Raw genomic sequence first — 20,889 nt, forward strand, 5'->3', positions numbered from 1 at the left:
TTTCCTCAATTCTCACTCAAAAAATCCAAGAGCATATACTCAATCAATTGAACACAAATTCTCAATTATTCATGTAATGTTTCACACTTACCTTTTAATTCATTGTTTGTTGTATTTGTTTACAAGTTTTAATTGAGCGCAATTAACATAATTATAGTGTAAATTAGTGATTCGGATTAGGGTTTATGGGTTCAAAAAAATTGGGGTTTTTGATTTTTAAGGTTTAGGGGTTCAATTGAGTTGTAGGTTTCGATTATTTTGACTTTAAGATTGATTTAATTGCATTTTAATAACTAATTGGCCATTGTAATTGGTAGGATATCTAATTGACCATTGTAATTGGTAGGATGTCTAGATTTGAGGGTTTTGATTTCTAGGGTTTAGGGGAAGTTAATTAGGGAGGAGAGAAAAGTAATTAGGGGAGTTAATTAAGTGGGAAAAGTGAAAAAGTGGGTCCCATTAACGTTTTTTTTTTTTTATGGAAAATGTTAATGGGTAGTGTTACCCAAACGTTTTGTAACTTTCGGGTAGTTATAAACAAATAGAAAAAAAAAAGGTAGTTATTCACAAATGGCCCTATCTTTAGGGTAGTTCTAGACAAAATTTCCTTAAAAATATAATCTCTTAAAAGTATTATTGTCTTCCTACTATTGCATCGTATTAATGCGTTATCTCTCATTTTCTTCCTCGACTTCCTTCAATTCTCTCCTAACTTTCTCATTCAACTTCTACGGCTTTACCAATTTCAAAAACTACTTGCTTGTGATTGTTTTCGTTGCAACAAAACAAATTTTACTCTAATAATGTTTCCATAAAATGGCTCAATAGCTCTTCTTAACTTTTATTTTAAAAGCGGTTTAAAAGTGTGTTTCTCTCTCATATCTTTTTTCTTCCTTCTTTTACATTTTAGTAAGCCTTATCTTAATCGCCCCATCCATTTGGCTCAAGGTCTTCCTCAAAGTTTACAATGGTGCTCATGACATTATGAAGACCATCAGACATAAAAGTTTCTATGTAGTCTTATATTATGGCTTATTCATTCACATCATATCCAAGTCGTTATCATACATATATGTACATGTCACAATATTCTAATATCAATTTATGGCCAAGTTTTATGGGTAACATGTCCACTTAATACCCCTTTGGGTTCTTACCACAAGCACACATAAAATTCTTGAACTTAGAAGTAATCAATAGAGATATGATTCTTGAAAATTCCGGAATATTATGAATACAAGAACGATGAAGGGATTAGGAAGGAATATTTTAGCCATTTCTTTCAACTTCCATCTTCAGCTATAAATATTAGTGATGGACATTCAATCAATATATACACACAAGAATCCAAACCTATAGACAAGCCTTCATACCTTTCTACTCTCTTTGTGTAAAATCCATTTTCTCTTTACGAATCCACCAATCTCTTTTATACTACTCATTTGTGAATTTAGTACCTAATATATTTGTTTACTTAGCTTGTTCCCTCCTATTGTCATATAGTAGATAGTATATTATATTTCAATCACGAGTTCAATATGTATCGGAAACCATATGTGAATCAAAGTGCACTTATATTTACTAAATTTCAAATATTGACAAGCAACTCAATATTGACACCAGAGTACTTCAGTTAATCAATAGCTCATACAATCAATTAAGCAATTGATTCGATAAACAATTGATAAAATATGAATAATCCTGATTTGCTTCTCCATAATCTATCTGACATTACTTGCATAAATAAAAAAAAAACTCCCAAAAACTTGCAGAATCAACAAATTGACAAAATTTTTTGACAAATTTAGAGCAGTACTTACATGCAGCAACAAATTAACAAAAAAAATCAACAAATTTAGAGCAAGGCTTTTGAGAATCAACAAATTTTTACAAAATCAAAAGCTTAATGACATAACTTTGATCCAAAATTAGTAGAATTGCGAAAATTTACCAAAATCAATTCGAGCAACTTAGAGCAACAATATGTGAAATCTCGACGACTAGCGATTTGACCGACTTTGAGCAACGATTTGGAGCAACAATATGTGAAATCTAAGGATATGAGAATATGAATTCGAGTAGCAATTCGAGCGAATAAATAGAGTACGTAGCAATTTGTGAGAATTTGAGCTAAAAATTCGAATATGATAAACAAAAATTAGATTTCTTACATTTTGTGAATAAGAAAAGAGAATGCGTTTTTTTTTTTGTTTTTTTGTTTTTTTATTTTATTTTTTTTTATCAAATAAACAGTACCTTGTTTTATTTTATTGAACAACGAGGACGAAAATGAAATTCACCCTCTTTGCTCTGATATAGAGGACGAAAAATAAATTCGTACTGTTTGCTTTGAAATAGAAAGACGAAAATAAATTTCGCCCTTTTTGCTCTATAATAAAAGGACAATTATAATTTCGCCCTCATTGATAGAAATTAACAAGGCAAAGAGAACTCATCCTCCTTGATCGATTTATGTCGCTTTTTTTGATCTTTTTCTTGTAGTGATATTAGATTATATATTCAAACTGTCATGCATTCATCTTGGTTTTACGTATTTCATTAGATCTTTTACTTTTAGAAAATATAATCTCTTAAAAGTATTTTCGTCTTCCTACTCTTGCATCGTATTATGCGTTATCTCTCACCTTTTCCTCAACTTCCTTCGATTCTCTCCTAACTTCTCATTCAACTTCTACGACTTTACCAATTTCAAAAATTACCTGCTTGTGATTGTTTTCTTTGCAACAAAACAAATTTTACTCTAATAATGCTTCCATAAAATAGCTTAATAGCTCTTCTTAAATTTTTATTTTAAAAGCGGTTTAAAAGTGTGTTTCTCTCTCATATCTTTTTTCTTCCTTCTTTTGCATTTTAGTAAGACTTATCTTAATCGCCCCATCCATTTACCATCTTTAATAAGCTCTCTTTAAGTATTCTCTAACTCTTCCCCAATTTCACTGTAAACATGGTCTCTTAAAAGTGATTCCTTCTCTTTGCCCTCCTCCCTTCTTTCTTGTTCTTATGTTTTCGTTTCCCACGCACTTCCCCTTATGTTTCGTCCCCCACGCCTTTCCCCTCGCTCTAATTGACAATGCAAGCAATAATTTAATTGGCCTGCTGTTCTATAAGGGAGCCAAAGCTGTTAAATCTATTCTCAAACCCTCTACCAAGCTGATTTTAGTTACGTATTTGCAATTTAAGCAATCTTCATTAAATCTACAAATGAACAAAAAAAAAAGGTAATTGCACTTATGTTATCTAAATTTACAATTGGAAACATGAAAGCTTGTGATCGAAAGTGAGAGAATTTAAAAAAAAAATTGTAATTGCACTATGTTACTATAGGAAATGAACATGTAACTATAAAGTGAGAGAATTCATGTTGCACTAAATTATATAGAGTAATTGTATATGCATAATGATATACGACTATACAAGTATATATTGATCCTATCTTCAAATTGTTTATCTTAGCTTATGCAATGGTTTTGCATTATTCTTTTTCATAGTAATGCAAAACCAATTGCACTGGCCTAGTTACGGGTTAAAACGTAATTGTTGCTAATAATAATCAAGATTAAGGAATATTACATGTAAAGATAAACTTCACATTAGTTGATGATGCCTTTCCACTGAACGAATTCAAAATAAGTTGAGGCTCGGTACTAGTGAATGGTATGATTTTGATATATTCCCAGGGTCGCATGCCTCCCTCACTAGTAAACGATTTGGTAATCACCATACGATCCAACACCAAAGCACTTTGCAACAAATAGGTAGCAAATGGTATCCATACTAATTTGAAACAAAACAATTTAATCTCCTTCAAATTGTTGTGGAAACACAGGCGGAAGCTCACAGCTTTGATCACCAGGCTCTATTGGAAACTACAAAACAGAATTAATTGATTTCAGCATATATTATATACGACGAAAGATGAAGGTCTTGAATCAATAGATGTCAATGGACGGAACTCAAGTGCAGCTATAAAATATTGAGAGAGAGCTACCTAAACAAAATTGAAAAAATTGAAAAAACAAAGTCCTTAATCTTGAATTTTCATCAAAACTCATTTTGTCAATTTCGGGTTGGATGGACTATTAGAATTCCTTAGTTTGAATGGATTAAACTCATCCAAAGTTGTGCAAATTGCAATTTCTAAAAGTGGCACAAATATAAACTTCTAAAAGTAGAGCACTTAACTATATATTGCACTTGTTTACATGTCGTGTAATATTGTGAATTATAAAGGGAGTTGGCCATATTTACCTCTATCTCAAGCTTTTCCAATATATACTGGAAAGGATTTGATAAGGCAGGGGAGATCCAGCACTATCCTGCTATCACCAAACACCGAGGAGATGCGCAGTTTCAAGACCGAGTGAAATAGATTGTGTCGGCTAGTAGGTAGTTTACTTATCTGTAAAGAAGAAGAAATTCTTGCAAGTAAATTAGGGTTCGCCACATAACATGTTAGCTAATAAAACGAGCAAAATTTCAAGAATTATACGCACCAGAGGATCGTATGCTCGGAGGCCTAATACTTAGGGCTCGCGCTAACTGCAAGTCTTTCTAAAGCATATTCAGTTCTGCAGTTCACAAACATATGCGCACTTTCCAAACTTGAAACGATTTTAAAAGTCCATGTCAAACCTTGTTCACCTTCACCACCATAGTACTCAAACTTCTTCAATTTCCTAGCACTAAGTTCCAATTCTTGCAAATCTGAGCACTGTCCAATCTTGAGGAAGCTCAACCGAATGAAATTATTGTCAATATACAACTTGGAAGATTACACAATTTCAACTCTAAGCGTTCAACAGTTGAAGAACAATTAGATAGAATGCCCTGCCACTGTGTGACTTCCCCTTGTACATTAACGTTGTATAGATCAAGGGTAGTTAAGTAACGTGATAAAACCAAATCATTATTCTCAAAGTTTAAATCGTCACAAAAACACATTAATTCCTAACTAATTTTGTATGAATAATATGTTTTAAAATTTGACACATAGATTAAAAATATATTTTAAAATTCAATAAACAACCCGGGCATCATACGGGCACAAAACTAGTACACATTTATAATTAAACTTTACAACAAAAATTATAAAGAATGTTGTTAATTCAACAATAATTTATCGGCAAATTCATATTTATCACCGTGAGAGATTAAATTTGTTACTCACGGGGCAAAAGCGGGGGCAAAAGCGTCTTTTTACTTGTTTAATTGGACATGTCATGTGTATGACTCATTTGGTTGACTGACGGTGCTAACAGTCTCCCATTCTTCCTGAACGAAACCCTTGGAGTGAGAAAATCTCAAACATTGAGGGAGTGCTTTTGAAATCGTTTGAAATCGTGAAGTTGTTCGAAGATTGGAGCTCCCTAGCTGGTAAGTATACTATAGAGCCTTAATTTTTGTCACCTGGTTGAATTTCAATATGTTGGTGATGTTTGATTTTCAATTCGAACTTGTTAGATTTTCAATTCGAACTTGTTTGATTTTCAATTCGAACTTGTTTGATTTTCAATTCGAACTTGTTAGAATTATTCCAGTTTTCGTAGTTGAAGTTGGATTTCAGGTCACGTTTGATGCGTACTTTAATTTCTTAGCTTAGCATTGTTTGAGTTGAGTTCCTGAAATGAGCTTAGCAATGCAGTAAAATGTATTTATTGCATTTAATCGCCTTTGTGTCTATTTAGGAAATTGAAATTTTATATTTTTGTGCTAATTAGGTTTGTTTGTTATGTGCAATTGAATTCCTACCTGAGAAACTAGTGCTGCATCAAATGGACCATATTTGTATATGCAGTGTAGATTGTAGGAAATTAGTAATTTGTTTGAATATTGTCAATATGCAGATTGTAGGCCTTGTAGCAATTAATTAGGATAATTTCTTCGGTGGTTGGAGGGTGACTATTGGAAAGGATGGTAAGTGTCATCGTTATCTAACGCTCTAGTTGAACCTTACATTGATAACTTGAAATGTGTGAGTTTGTGTAGTTGTGATATGGGGATTTTGTTTATTTTGAACAGGGCGATATCAATTTATTAAATCATACTAAGAGGAAAGTCTTAAGCAAGGAAGTCTTTATGGTATGTTAAGCTTTTAAGTTTGTCTGAAATGTAATATTCAGTCAAATGTAATAATGCATTGCTTGGTGGTCTGTAGGATGATACTTTAAGCATTGGTGGTATAGTGAAAGCAAAGGGTGAAGTTATAAAGCAACAATGTAATATTTTCCGTCGGGTATGTGATTAACTCGGTTGTATTAATAACGAATAAGAGAACCACATTTGTTAATGTCCTAAAAGTAACTAGTGTTCTATAATGTGATTGCAGCCACCAAACATGAACTGTCGAGTTGAGACTTTTTCTAGGATATGCAATACATTTGATGAGAGGAGGACACGATGGGTAAATGAAATGGGCTTAGGTGGGCTGTTGAAAGTCCCAACTGACATTCATTTGCCCCGACAAATGGGTTATTGGCTAATGAGTCGTATTGATCCGTTGAATAAGTTGCTAGTTGCTCCGGATGGAAAGCAATTTAGGTTATCGGCTAATCAGGTACACTGGGTTCTAGGTATCCCAAATGGTGGGTTAACTGTTCCCACTGGGAAATCCATGTCAGGTGATCTGCAAAAGAAGGTGAATGAAATTCAGCAAAAATATGGCCAATCTTCAAAGACCAGATCGCGCAAGGATGGAGGGCGTGTTTATACTTCTGTTGGAATACCTGTGAATTCCAGGTTGATGGAAAGGTTGGAGGGTGAATGGGATGTAGATGAGGAAGAGGAGTTTAAGACTATTTTCCTGTTGATATCATTAGAGATGGTTTTATGTCCTACGCAGTCTCCTAGGCTGGCTTGTGATTTATTTCCCGCCCTTACGTGTGCTATGAATGCTGCCTCGTACAATTGGTGTGAGCTTGTTCTGAATAAGTTGATGGAAAGCGTTGCTAGTTTTGCGCGTCGTTTTTATTCGACGGGAGTAGCAGGAGGATGTGGTGGCTGTACCATTTTTGCTGTGGTAGGTTTGTGTGCATCTCTATATTACTATATGCCTTTACATTGTACCGCCTTATGCCCTTATTACAAAGTTCTTGCATTTGTTGCTTGTAGGTATTCTATTTGGATAAGCTGGATAGGTTTCCTGTTCAGTGGGGTGAATTCCCTAGGATTAAGGTTTGGAACCTAAATCATATTAGCTTAGCCACTAAAGAAGATCGTATTGCTTGCGGTGGTGACTATGGTGTGATGGGGGTTAGTAATACTATCAATTTTGTTGCATTGTCTGTTGCCAATCATATGAATGAGTGTTTATCGGTAGATTAACCCCGTGTTGCTTCTTTGTTTTACATTTTATAGACGATGGATGTAGCTTACGGTGAGAGCCACCCAAAGGAAGCATGAGACACCGATGGACCTTGCAGGGTAAATGAATATTTTCATACTCCTCAACGTGGCTGTAAAGCGAAGAAGAGGAGAGGTGCACCACCAAACTCCTTTCCACATCAAAGTGAAAGCTCGAACCCTTTGTATCATGGAAGCACGCTATTTATTTCCGATCAATTGGTTTCTGTACCCCCTGCCGCTACAAGTCAAGAGTTTTATGAATTTCTCCCAATGGTGGCAACATTAAGATGATGGCTGTGTTGTTGATTAGCCCAAATAACTTGTATTCTATGCATTGTTTTTACTTTTATTTTAGCTTGTAAATCCTGATTGTTTAATTATCTGTTAGAACTAACTAATAATAGGGAATAGCTAATAATCATATTGAGTATTTGGATGCATAAACCTGAACATCAGTAATTGGGCTGATTGATGTGAGTGATTGGGCTGGACTGCGTAATAGAATAGGTGTATGCTTTATAATACATTTGGCCCCCGATAGTCTTATAAGCGTTTGGCCCAGCATGTACATAAGCATTATTAGTTTTAACTGGTTAACATACTCACACTCAAACCATACTAACATCTTAATTAGCATGATTAAACTAATTGCTTTAAAAAGATAATCTAGTTACAAATGGTCAAGATACGATTTAATTATTCATAAAATCAACATATATGACCCCATATCAGTAGAGCTGTTCATAGACGGGTCAACCCGCTAAACCCGTCCAATCCGGCCCCTTTATATCAAGGAGTAATAGGTTAATGATTTTTAAGTTAGTTGAATATGTAGTATATTTTATAAAATAAATACAAAGAGACTATATTGGACTCTAACCTATTATTAGCTACAACTGCGTCTTTTTCAATTTCATATACCTGTATGAAATAAGTTCACTCTTTCCTTTTTTTTTTTCACAAACATATGTCACAAGTTAAATATGTTTTTGTCTAGTATCATTAGTGTTCAAGAAATTTTTAAATAACTAAATCGAAATAATATTAACATATGTAAATGATTGTAGGCCCGTGAGCCCGTGGGCAATTAGTGTTAGATATATGGGAAACAAAGATTGTAGGCCCGTGAGCCCGTGGGCAAGCCCGGCCCGTGAATAGATGGGTCTTGGACATTTTATGAAGTCCGCATAATAGGGCTCGGGTTAGTTAAAATTAGCTCTACATAACATATAAGCTACTTACATGTCCAAAACACGATTACATTGATCTCATAATTACCAAAATACCAAACTGCATCATCTAACTAATGTTCCATTGCTAGTTAATAAACTAAACATGTCCAAAATATGATATAATTGATCTACATTATCAAATATGATCCCATAACAGCTAATCTAATTACATGTCCCAAATACCATTAAATTGATCTCAAAATGACCAGAATACCAAACTGCATCAATATACGGAAGTACCATAAACATGTCCAACATGCGATTTCAATGTAAAATACATAAGCAAATATATTCCCATAACACATTGAGTATTTCACGATAAAAGTACGGCTTAATTGATCAGATAAGTACCAAAATACCGAAATGCATCAAATTAAACATGTCCAAACCACGATTTAATTGTTCATTACATCAGAAAAACCCAAGAAAAATCCAAGCAAAAACACTGTTAAAAATCAACAAAGATGAAAATGTACTATCAAACCAAACAGAAATTTAAATGTAAGCCAACTAATTCATGTTATATGAAATCCTTAATCAAATGTAATTGGCTTAGTTTACTTAACCTCCTTCAGTCAAACTTTTCAATGGTGGAAGCCGAGTGACCGTAGTCGCCGGTTTCCTGGTCAGAAACCTTCGGGGACCACCGGTCTCGGACATGGTACGGAGCGGGTGATGCGACATCCCTGGGGCTGTCCGGACTCCGCTGCCTCACCTACCACTGCCTTGGCCTTGGCCTCACTGGTGCCGCCACCGGTGCTGCTACCTCTGGTGCTGCCACGGCTTCCTCACCTTCCCCCTTTGCTCCGGCTGCAGATTTGTCTCCTTTCCCGTCACAAACTGGTGCTTGCGCTGCTGCACCACCCCGACCAGTTGCCCTCTTCATTGCCGTTGTCTTTGCTGCCTTGGTGGGTCTTGTTGTAGGCCCCAACCTTAGGGGAGTATCCACCGCCTTCTTGCTCTGTCGCTTTTGCTTCGGGGCCTGAATGGACTGTGCCTGTGGACGGCGAATGTTAGAAATGGCTGAAGTAACGTGATTCAATTGGGTCTGCAGGCTTTGGCAAATGAACTGATGGTCGTTCATTTGCTCACTCAGCATTTTCTCCTTCATCTCAAGGAATTGAAGTTCTGTGTATTTTGGCTCATCTGAGGGCTCCATTGGCTGTTTTCCTTTGTTTTGCTTCACCATTTTTGCAGGTTTGGAAACTTTGTAAATTTTGGAAAAGACAGTTGCAAAATACAGAGAGGGGAAGTTTGGAATAAGCAAAATGAAGTTTGGAGAGAAATACAGATTGTGGAAGTTGATATAAATATAGTGGGAGGAGAAGTAATGTGATCAAGGGGTGATTTCATACGTAACTCCTCAACTCCCTAAATTCTTCGCGCCAAACTATGTGTAGGAATTAGAAATGGAAGTTAATAATGCCACGTGGACCAATTGTCAATTCATTATATATATATATATATATATATATATATATATATATATATATATATATATATATATATATATATATTTTGACACAATTCAAATTTTGGTACATTATGATTATTTATGTGACACAATTAGCAAGTTTAATTTCTCCATAATTTTGAAATCCGTATGGAATTGTCCGAGATACTGCGACCAAAATTCACGAGTCAAATATTAACTAGATTCAATCGGGTATGTGTTTCCGCAAAGAACAAGCAAGATAAGTATCAATGTGCGGTTGGAATGCTGAATGACACCCACCATATACGTCCTCCGTTTCTATTCAGTTGACGCATGTTTGATTTAGGCGTATATATTAAGAAGATGGGATAGAGTGAGAGAGAAAGAAAATTCAAGTAGCTTGTAAATGGAAGGTAAAATTAAAAACAACTTTCCAAAAATGGAATAATGCATGTCAACTAAACAGAAACGGAGGTAATACGCCTTACCCTTTTAATAATATAACGTAAGAGACACACGAAAAATTCGTGTGCGTGAATCTATCAAATTCAATTCTATATTTTTTTTCTAATGGCATATTTTTTTTTAATTTGATTATGATTTTTTAATTTTAGAGGTTAGTTACTTTTTAGATGTTAGCCGATTTTTTTAAAGGATGGTATTATTTTCTTTAAAAAAAAAGGAAAGACAAAAATGAGAGGGGTATTTTGGGAAAGTAAAATTTATCACCCAAAACCCCTTCTCACCTTATACATAGGATTTGGTATTTTTTTTATTTTATGTGGTAGACTATCCTTTACATGTGAATATTAGGGGTCCTTACACTACGAGTCTAGATCGGGAATGGGGTACTGCTACTAGCCTCACTATCATATTAGATCGCGCTTTATATAGTCGAGTTTTGACCGATCGTTGACGAGTCTAGTTTGTTCGAATCCAGTCTATTTCGACTACTTTTCAACTTGTATCATCTTTGGTAAAACTCCCTATTCACTAGAACTTTTCTTCATTCTCGGAAAATTTTGTTAATTGACAACATTATATGTGATGCTCCGAGTACATACGTAATGTTTATTTATTTCTTAATGATCTTAAATAGAACGAAGTAACTTATAACTAACGAAATGTGAAGAATCTTGTAAGTAAATTTGAACGAAATGTATATCAATGTCTTAAAATTTTACATGATTTATGTAATGTATCCTTAATATTAAAAGTGTGATCTCACATTTCGTTTAATTTGGTCGAACAAGATCAATCCGTTTTGATCCGATATAATTTTTCTATAAAAAATACAATCCGTTTCCCATATGCTTTAAAGTTTGGATCCGATTCAAATTAATAATTCAGCTCACAGAATAATGCCCACCCCTAGAATCAACTACAAATGAAACGGATAAAACTATCCTTCTACTCCGGGATTGTTCTTATTTGTGTACAAAGTCCATAAATACTACGAGTACGGACTAAGACATGAAATCATCATACATCAACCAAAAATTCAAAACACAACTCTTTATTGGGAAATGTTTTAGCCAATTTTTTTTTTCTATTTTTTACGTATACAAACATGCAAATAATTACAATATTGTTCTGATTGGTCAATTTTTGGGGCTACTTCAGTTTTTTTTTCCCCTTAATTTACTCTGTGGGTCCCTCTCATTACTTTTATTCTCTGTCTTCTTCAATCGTATTTCCTCTATCCTGCAATTAAATCTCTGTAACTCTCCTTTCTCACACTCCAAAAAATGGAAACTGGAAGCCAAAGCACTGCAACACCAACACCTTTCAACCCACAGTTTTGGAAGCCCGATCCAAGCAAAAATTCAGCTGAAAACCTAGCTAGCTTCGACGCTTACTTCATCTTCCTGATGGCTGATATCACCTCCTACCGTGATTACCTTGAAGCGAAGGAGAAGAGGAATGGATTCATCTCTGATAGCGAAGAAGAAGTAGAACGGTTGGCTGCTGGAGAAGAAAAGGAAAAAGATGAAGGCGATGATGAAACTGAGACAGACACCGGTGATGAGGACAGCCAAGAGGGTGGGGAACAGGACAATCAGGAGGTTGACGGGGAAAATAAGGGAGGGCGGGCAAAAGAGACCAAGGCCAGAGGGCAAGACTGGAACTACGACGGTGACAACTGGTATGATTCTGACCCTGAGGTGGACTCCGGCGCCAACGACTCTGACAGTGTCAACAACACCTGCAGCCAGTATTGGGGAGGCCGTTACATCTAGTCTCCAGATCAGTCACAAGGTTAGGGTTTGATGTTCTTGATAATTGCCTAACTGTATTATACACTATTTTACACTATGTTCTTGATATTTGTCTAGTTGTCTCAATGCATTTACCAGTATTTTACATGAGGGCTTGTAGTTGATTGGTTAATCTTGGGTGTGTGAAAAATTTATGTAGATTGTCTTGTTATGTAAGAATGTCCTGCTCCTGCTCATTTTCGGAAGAAAATAAATGCGGTTTGTTTCTTTAATTGAATTCAACTACTTAAATTAACTAGTGTCATCTAGAATGTAAGATCCTTTGTAATTCTTTACATCTTTTGAATTTTGATATTAATTCATACAAGGGTATGCTATTGTTAGTGTTTGTAGGCTTTAATTTAGGTATGATAGGGACAGTGGAATGTGTAATTGCGGCACTTTTATGTCTCATTGTATGTCATTGAATCAATAAATAGAGTATTGTGTGGTGTTTTTTGTCTGATTTGTGTATTGCCATTTATAGTATAACTGGTATACCATATGTGTGTTTGATAAGATTGTGTGTTTGATAAGTCTGTGTGTTGTGTGGTCAGATTTGGGTATGAAGTGAAGTGTACTAGCATTGGTTGATAGACCCGCTTAATCATAAATTATGTAATAACCCTTGATTCTACTATCACAATCACACCTAAGTGGATTCTAAGTTCGTCTAAATTGAAATCTATTAACCCCTATCTAGATTACATTACATGAAATATATTTTGGCCTGTAGAATAATCAAATGCATAGGGGCTAATTGGTCATATTATTATACTCACACATGTCTATAGAATGGAATGGATATGATCACACATGTGAAATTGTATCTGTGAGGTCGTATAACGGTTATATTTTTTTATTTTGAGCTGCCATTTATAGTTTCTGACTTCTTAGGGCTAAGGATGAACACATAATTTGAGTTAAGTAATAGAATTGAAGCCTTTGCTATTCGAACTGCTTGATATGTTAGTTAGGTGTATATTAGCATGAGTACGTGTTAAGTTCACCTCTATTCGATTACTTCTTCCCACTATTCTTTGGCTTGTTTTCCGGCTATGGTTTCGCCTCTTTGGGCTTAGTCAACTAGACAACTACATATCTAAGTATCATTAGTTCGTGAAATTCTAGAATATGTAATTCGTATATATTGTTTATATATTCCCTTAGAATAGCTCCTAGTATCTCTCACACTCTCCCATAATCTTCTGAATATCCTGCTGAATATCTTCTGATTATGGAATCTCCTATGAGATCATGAGTGGTCTTCAAAACCATGTGAACAAAGTGGCATTGTGAGATGTTGGTAATGGTTTCTCAATTAAGTAGTTATCCTATATTACATGATGAGAATGAGATACAATACATATGAATGCCAAAATTTGGACCCTTTATTCCATGAATTGATATCTTAACCTTTAAAAGACACATCTCTATATGCCAATTCCCTTAGGGGCTAATGTGATTTTCAGTGTTTGGGTGCCTAGTTGTGTTGATCAAGAGCTATGGGAGTAAAATTTTGTATTGCAATAATGTTTCCTTCATAACACCCTTTCACTTGATCAATATATATATATAGTAGATCAATATTTGTCTAACACCTAAAAACATCGACACAACATTCTACCCTGATTAAGGATTCAATGCCACACTCGTGATGCTCATTCAATTCCTAACTACACACTCAATGCAGGCCTCTATGCAGTAGACATCGAGGATGTAGGCTATGTGGATAGCGAAGCCAAATCGACCCTTTACCCCCTTTTGAAGGTCCTCTTGGAAGCTTATGCATCATCTCTCTAGTCTGTATGCTGTACTGATGTAATTAGGATGAAACACTTAAGTCTTTTGTACTAGATTGAATCATTTGTGAATAACTGTATATTGCTCTATGGGGACTAAAGTTTGGCAGGTCTGTAATTATTCAACCTATCTTTTGATGCCTTTTATGGCTTAATCTAATATTGTCATGCCTTTTAGAGCTACATCTAATTGTCTGATCCCTTTTAGGGCTTAATCTATACATATTTAACAAAATCAATAAAAATTAGTACTAAAACCACAATAGGCAGTCAAAATAGGTAGATAAACATGCAAATCCACACATAAGTAGCACATGTAGGAATACATCCCACATATTAGTACATAGTTGCCCAAGTCACCACTTGAGCTTAGTTAATACATACCATAGAGTTTAATAGGTCCACATCAAAACATAGTCATAACATAAATTAAACAACAGTATCAGCTTAACAGCATAACAAAATTAAACATAGTCATCATAGAAAATCCAGACACATAGAAATAGCTGAGTGCCACACCATCCAACCTTCATCTCCAGCCTAGCCACTCCATCTGACTGCTCTCCATCTCCTGTCACTCCCCCGGAAGATCCTTCACCACCAGATGGCTTATCAGCTCCCTGTGCAGGGGTTTCCTCAGCAGCCTGTCAAATTATGCCAATACATGTGGTAAATAAAGTGAACCTAATAAATGCACACAAAAGGATTAACATTGTATGTGAATTTACCTTAAGGGTTCCAAGCATCCTAAGAGGGGTCTCAGCATCAGCACACATAAGGATCTCATCAGATTTAACCCTGATCTGGTCCCAAATTATAGCAAATCCACCACTCAGCCCAACACTCTCATCAAATGTCCAATTCATATCACCCTCAATTGCCTCCACAACCTGCTCAAAGGACTTCTTACCAACCCTAGTCTCAGAAATGATGAAAATCATTGGCTTGTGGACTTCCTGAATCCTAAGGACATTTCCCTTAAAGGATGGCCTAGTAATGCCATGAGCATTCCACAGCACAACAGATGAACCTAACTCAAAAGGCTTTTCACTATCAACATAGCTTGTTTCAATGCTAACATCCATGAACCTAATGAAGGGGTCAACCTTGTACTTTCCCAAACAAGCTACCACATCGACAGTACTAATCTTAGCATGGAGGTAAAAGATTTGCAGACCATCAGAGTAACAAGCAAGTTCAGTTCTTGTTTTCTGAATATTAAGTGGGTAAACAGGGCCCTCAATCTCTAATACAGGGATTGGGTCAATTATTTTAGCCAGAAAATAGGGCACAATCTCACTAATCTTAGATTTGTCATAAATTACATCAGGATTATCACCATATAGTTCCTTAAACACATCAACTAAGTTAATCATGCCAACAATATCAATCAAATTAGGGAGATGGGCTAGAACAAATTAACCTGAGGGGCCAACCATGACCATTCCATCCAGTTCCTCGCTCAAGGGACTATCTGGACTGCGAATGATCTCCCTGATAGTCCTGTCACTGACAATATCCCTCGTTCCATTTGCCTTTTTCCCAGTAAAGTACATGAATCTGTTGAAATCTAGTTCTGGAGTTCCAGCCTTCCTACTTTGGCGGAAAACTGTTTTGGCTTTGGTTGCAACAAGATAGCAACAATCTGGGTAAGTTGGGTTTTCAGGATCAAAGTTTGGATTCGCCATGCTAAGAAAGTTTTGAATTTGCTTTGGTTGGGTACTTTAGGTTATCACCTGTGTGCAAAATATCTGTTCAAAATCTTATATAGAGATGTCCATTTAATTAACAGGTGTCCATCATCTATCCTTCGAAACTTACACGTGGCGGTCATCAAACTGAAATGGATAAAAACTTCACGTCCATTGCATTAGTACATTGAGAAAAAAAATTAAAAAATTTGCCCCAGAAAATAAATCGAAGTAAGATTTAAAAAATTGATATTTTGGCAGAGCAATTACTACTTTAAGTCCTACTGACTTTGCAAAACAGCCTATTGTCAAGAATTGCAGCAAAAGTTCTGATTTAATTTTTTGAAAAAACTATTTTTCTATGAGTTGTCTTGTCATAGCTTTTGTAAATTGAAGAAATGCATTAGCTGACCGTATGCATGTACTCTGTGGCTGAAAATCTGAAGAAAAATGTGCTGACATCTTAAACCCAGGTATATCTTTTGAAGATTTTGTATGATATTTACAGCAACTTCCCTTACTAAATATTTATTATTGGACAATGTACAGTAACTGATTTTCTATGGGTCTTCGTAATTATGCTTCCCTTTACGTTTTTTAAATTTTTATTTAGAGTCCTTATACACAAATCAACGGTGATATATGGCTACACGTGTTCAATCCGTGTAAATGAAGTAACTAAAGTTGTTCAAAATATGATATGCAGATAAAGATTTTATAAATTAAGAAAAATTCGTGCTCATTTAAATATATATGATTTATTAAAAAAAAAAAATTTCCCTTTTTTTTTTAAACAAAATAAAAATTATGCGACTTCAAAATGACCACGTTAACTTAAAATGAACGGTAAACATTGACACGGTCATCCCTACATTCAATTATAACTTACGATTCGGTTACATTTAATGAAATGAGCTTCACTGAATTAAGTTAGCTGAACTGAACTGGAGTCAGTTGATTTGTCTAGAAATGAACTTAACCGAGCTGAATGTGAGGGAGTTGAATTGAGCTAAACAATGAATTAATTGTGAAGCGGTCGTAAAAATATACTAGTTACACGCGTGATCAGTTTTGTAATTTGAAAAACATATTAGGATGATGGCAAGGTAATGTATTATGTGAGGAAACATTGTTTATGATTCACAATACACGGCGAATAGGACGGGTGTGTATATACTGGATAAGTGCGAGTGTCGGCTACATACACCAGCATAAAATGCGTGGTCATCTTTGGGGTGGAGTGCATATAATATACGATGCAAATAAATCGCGATGTGAAATAAACCGACGTTATGAATTAATAACATCGTTTTTGATTATTGATCACACTAATTATGGTAGTGAGGGGTACCAATATTTCCGATCCGAACAATCCACACAAATCAATTGACGGTAATGGTAAGTATATTATCTTCAAAATGCATGTATTATATTAGCTAAATCGACCAACCCGACAATGAGAATTACATAATGTTAGAACACCTTGAAATCAATTTCAAAGTTGTTACTTCGTAATATTTTGATGAACCGGCGAGCATGATGTTAACTTTGTATGTATTCATGATATTGTTGACGCGTTGAGGGTTTTGAGTTTAGGCTTCTAGATTTATATTCGAGCTCGTAGCGTCGAGGGTTTAGTCATTAGGGTTTAGGGTTTTAGGGTTTAGGGTTTACAGTTTAGGGTTTAGAGTTTAGGGTTTAGAGTTTAGGGTTAAGGGTTTATGGTTCAGGGTTTAGGGTTTAGGGTTTAGTGTTAAGGGTTTAGGGTTTAGGGTTTAGTGTTAAGGGTTTAGGGTTTAGGGTTTAGGGTCTAGGGTTTAGGGTCTAGGGTTTAGGGTTTAGGGTTTAGGGTCTTGGGTTTAGGGTTTAGGGTCTAGGGTTTAGGGTTTAGGGTTTAGGGTCTAGGGTCTAGGGTTTAGTGTTAAGGGTTTAGGGTAAATGGGTAAAATGGTAAATATATCTCCTAATAGTTGTTTATTTTCCACGGTTTTTTAGAATAACTATTTCTTTAGGGGACCAGATTGAAAGGGAGAAGTATCTAGTCATGTCTTTGTCCTATATGGGCTATATCCTTTTGTTTTTTTGGCCATAAACTCCTCCGAAATATCCAATCAAGAAAAAATAAAAATAAAATAAAAAAACACCTATTACTGGCATAATGCAAAAGAATCCAAAATCAATTATCTCCCAATTGCACAACCTTGAGCTTGGTAGATCAAGGCGCAAAATCAATTTCCACCCTCGAAATAAAACAATGTATCTCAAACCTGTGTGTGCATCTACTGAGTCGGAATTGAAGTTCAACAAAACAAAATACTATCACGATGATAGTGATTTTACACCTGATAATGAGCTTTCTTCATATGCTTTATTTTCTGAGCTTAATACGTATCCAGAGAATGGATCCCAGTTTATGTCCCAGTTTTGGACGATGGTAGAACACTATCAACAGGATCAGTTCCTACCGGCATATATCCCTCTTCTAGATGATATGGATGCTTATTTACACAAGGGTGTGTCAGTGTTCATGAAATGGTTTTGCTACAATGTTGAAGACATGGATCCTCCGTTCATTCCAGATGATTTAGTACCCATTTTTGATATGAAGATCATTATGTCCCCGGATGAGATTCCAATATTCTCGGTCCCTTCGGATCCAAGAGAAGTTGTGTTTGGAAGTAATATGTTTGGTGTTCACGTGTTGGAGGTCGATGATATGATAACACATGTTCACTTAAATGTCCTCTCTTCTGTTGCTTCATTGAGTCAAACTAGGTTCTACATCGTATGTATTAGTTCTCAAAGAATTACGGGCTCATTAAAAATTAGATGTTTCATGAAGGGTTCTAAGTTAGTGATATGGAATGCTAGGAGTATCCATCGACCTTCGTTTGATGAAAATTTTGCCATCCTATTTGAAGCTTATTCGCCTATGGTCGTTGTCTTGACTGAAGCTAGAGTAAACAAGCCATTTGTGTACTTAATTCGCAAGGTCTTGGGTGAAGATTACTTCATCGAGGTTATTGGTCCTGACAATGGATTAGGGGGCCTTTTAGTTATTTGGGATAGACGTGCGATACCATATATTCATATGAAGCAACAGACTTTATTGGGTCATGTATTGTCCACAACTATAACTGTAAGTCAAGATTTAAGTTATAATTAGTCTATTTGTTTTATTAATTTTGGGTAATTAACAATATGCAGCCTTTGTTTTGATTTTGTACAGCCTGGTTGGCAGCCTAGAGTGATTTCGATGAATGAGGATGATTTAACTACTCATGCAGAAGAAGATGAGGGCAGCGATTGGGATTGATGTTGGTGTAGAGTTAAAGCGTACGAGTATATGTTATGTATTTGTCGCCTTGACGAGCCAAGCTAGAATGAATTGCTTTGTTAGTGACTAGTAGTTGTAGTGTTACTTTGTATTTGTTTTGAACTTAAAGAGCCTGATGTGGTTTAATGTGGTAATTGGTGATTATTGCCCCTATTTAACTAAGATCAATCAAAAGCATTCCACTTGTGTGAGTTTTTGAAATTCATATGTAATTAAAGGGAACTTTTGCCAGATCAACCCTCAATAACCTAGGGTCTATATTATAAGTTGAAAAGTTGAAGCATCATAAGGTTTTGCAAATAGTATGGTGTCATAATCTACGGAGTATAAAGCTGAATATATACACCTATTAATAAGAACAAAATTTTACTTAAACAAGTATGGAGAAAAAGCCAATACCCATTCTTATCGTGTAGTAAATCTCCTATATTTATTAATTTTTTTTTAAATGGCTTAGCTCGTGGTTAATTAGTAGTTTACATTACAGATTTTTTGCTCTTAGCTGTAGGATATGATTTCAAGAACTGGAAACATGTCTATCTGGTAAATTCTAAAACTTACTTGGAGGGATAACATTGATCCTTTTTTAATAAATGGAAGATAATGACAGATTGTATGTTGGAGTAAGTACACACAATTGTCAAAAATGAAAACCAAAGGGCCATACTTACTAGTGTGTAGACATAATATATTTATAGACTATTAGGCTACATTCATAGTTGATTAGCTTGTACTTTATTATTGAGTAAAATGTAAAAGTTAAGGTCCTTGATTTAAATTAAAAAATCAGCAGAAGGAAAAAAAAAACAAGGTCTTAATTTGTCAAATCGGTAAGGCATACCAAGAACTTGTCACTTTAATTTTATCACCTCTAAACAAGATAATAATTACATGTTGTATGTCAAATCAACAAAGACTTAAGTCATGTGATAATTTTTTATTTTTGACAGGCATTCGTCGTTTATTTCACTTGGACATAATCTAGATTTTATTTTAAGGGATGATGTCATACCATTAGATTTGGCATCAATTGCTAATAACATTGCATCCATTATGGAAATGAAGAGTAACTGGTACAGTGGATTAACATTATTAACAAAATACATAGTACAACACAAGCAATGGCTGAAAGTCATTATCGATTTGTAAATCAAATTATACGGCTACGAGCACGATGGAGCCGGATCAAGCTCGAGCCGAATATCGATACAAAGAGTTAACCGAGTCGACTAACCTAGTGTTAAGGGTTAAGTTTTTAGGGTTTAGGGTTTAGGGCTTAGGGCTTAGGGTTAAGGGTTAAGGGTTTAGGGTTTAGGGTTTAGTGTTTTAGACGATGACTCAATGACTTGGTATTCGATTGGCGATATTATAGATTATATAATAGTAGTTTACATCATCTTAATTTTACTAATATATTTTTGAGTAAAATATATTAGTAAAATTAAGATGATGTAAACTACTATAATATAATCTAATATAGATATCATGTTATTTATTCAAATTAAAATATGTCCTATTAGAATGTTTATATAATCCCAACGGGCATGAAGGTAACATTTTTATAATAACAATATTCCCAAAACATCGGTAAATCTAAATTAAGGTTGGAGTGAAAAAAGAGCTATGCAAAAATTCACAAATTTCAATTGCCAATATATGTATATCAGTTTTAAGTTTCATCATAGAGTAGGGCATCCAAGTTGGAGGTTTGGGGAAATAACATTAACATTTCAAAATCAGACATATTACATTATTTAGAAACTAATTAAAAA

The 20,889-nt window shown here is 35.0% G+C and overlaps 1 long non-coding RNA gene across 1 annotated transcript; it reads right to left on the reverse strand.

Annotated features, from left to right (window-relative positions):
* Positions 1 to 3,684: 3,684 nt before the first annotated feature.
* LOC145617986 (uncharacterized) lies at positions 3,685 to 4,780 on the reverse strand. The gene is made up of 3 exons (XR_014107827.1): positions 4,515 to 4,780; positions 4,270 to 4,420; positions 3,685 to 3,887 (listed from the first exon to the last, which is right to left on the reverse strand). It is a non-coding gene; the product is annotated as an uncharacterized LOC145617986 (long non-coding RNA).
* Between the last annotated feature and the right edge of the window lie 16,109 nt (positions 4,781 to 20,889).

The sequence above is a fragment of the Chenopodium album genome, chromosome 3 (genome assembly GCF_948465745.1).
Source record: "Chenopodium album chromosome 3, dcCheAlbu1.1, whole genome shotgun sequence".
Lineage (NCBI taxonomy): Eukaryota > Viridiplantae > Streptophyta > Magnoliopsida > Caryophyllales > Amaranthaceae > Chenopodium > Chenopodium album.